Source organism: Pinus tabuliformis, chromosome 6 (genome assembly GCF_031772625.1).
Source record: "Pinus tabuliformis cultivar Carrire ecotype Pingquan chromosome 6, CPIR1, whole genome shotgun sequence".
Lineage (NCBI taxonomy): Eukaryota > Viridiplantae > Streptophyta > Pinopsida > Pinales > Pinaceae > Pinus > Pinus tabuliformis.
In genome coordinates this window covers 496,970,431-496,971,989 of record NC_142292.1, presented here as the reverse complement: position 1 = coordinate 496,971,989, position 1,559 = coordinate 496,970,431, and positions in this window count along the sequence as shown.

Below are 1,559 nucleotides of genomic sequence, written 5' to 3'. Positions count from 1 at the left end.
TGGAAGAGAGAGAGATAGAGAGGGAGAGTGATTTGGGGGGAGAGATAGAGGGAGGTGGGAGATAAGGGATAGAGAGGAAGGAAGACAAAGATGAGGAGGGAGAGATGGAATTGGAGGGGGCAGGAGAGGGATGGAACAAGAAAAACTTAGAGGGAGAAAGGTATAGAGAGAGAGGGGGTGACAAGGAAGTCATGAAGAGAGAGTGAGGGAGAGAGGAGAGTAGGATGGAATAGAGAGAAGGATATAGATAGAGAAGAAGAGGAGGGGAAGAGAGAGATAGATAGAGAAGGGGAAGAGAGAGAGAGAGAGTGTGTGTGTATGTTTGGGGGATGATATAGAGAGAGGGAATAACAAAGAGACACAAATACACAGATATTATATAGTATTATGTAACCAACCCAGATCCATATTAACCCTATAACTATCAAGTGCCGAGACGGATCCAATATCTCAAGGTGCAAACATTTCCTCATGTTTTGCACTAGAAAAAAGTTTTCACCTCGAGATATTGGATCCCTCTCGACACTTGATAGATCCGGGGTTAAGATGGATCTAGGTCAGTTAATATGAAATTAAAGTATTTTTTATTTGATATTATAGTATTAAAAATTAAAATTGCTCTTCAAATTAGTTTCAAATTGGAACTATATCCAATTAGATTCAATGAATAAATGTTTTAAAAATACATAAAATATATATATATATATATATATATTTTTAATAAAAAAATATATTTTAAAATTACAAATTTTAGAGACAAATAATGCAAAGTTCGCTCACGTATAAACCATGTGAGGATGAAGAAGTTTTTAAAGAAGGATGACCTTTCAACACATCTTTAACAACCTTTCGATCCCCTATCACTTGTAATTTTACATTGCTTGACACAATTAAGATTACTAACATAAAAAATTGATTGATATTACTATAGTACTTGTTAGGTAGTTGTATTTTTGTTCTTATACTAAATTAGTCATTCACGTTAGTCATTTTTATTTGTATTACTGATTAGCTAGTTACATATTTTATCCCACAACTAGATTAGTGATTTATGTTCATCATTTTCAATTCATTCACTTAATATTTCTCACTTTTTGTAGTATTCCACTTGGAAAAGTTGTGGTGACTAGCGTTTTTAGTCACCTAGTCACTAATTTCTCATTTTCTACTAGTATCTCTTTTGTCATTAAAAGTGATATCCATTACCCGTTGGAATTATCTTTGGTGTTAATGAGTTCGAATGGCATTTTGGAATACATGAATGTGCCCCATGGCGTGTTGAAATTAGTATTTTCCTGATCTTTTGGGTCAAGTTAAATCTGATCATACCCTGAAAACCCATCCAGCATAGAAATCCTTTCCAAACCAACTACCTTCTGCAAATGTGATCCATTTTCGGTAAAGGATAATTATCTTTTAGTGATACTTTATTTGAATTTTTTAAATCCACACAAGAAAATTTCCCCGTTCTTCTTTCTCACTGGCACCAATTTTTCTACCCAATTTGAAAATATGTGTGCAATAATAATATTTGCAACTAATAGTCTCTTTAATTCCTT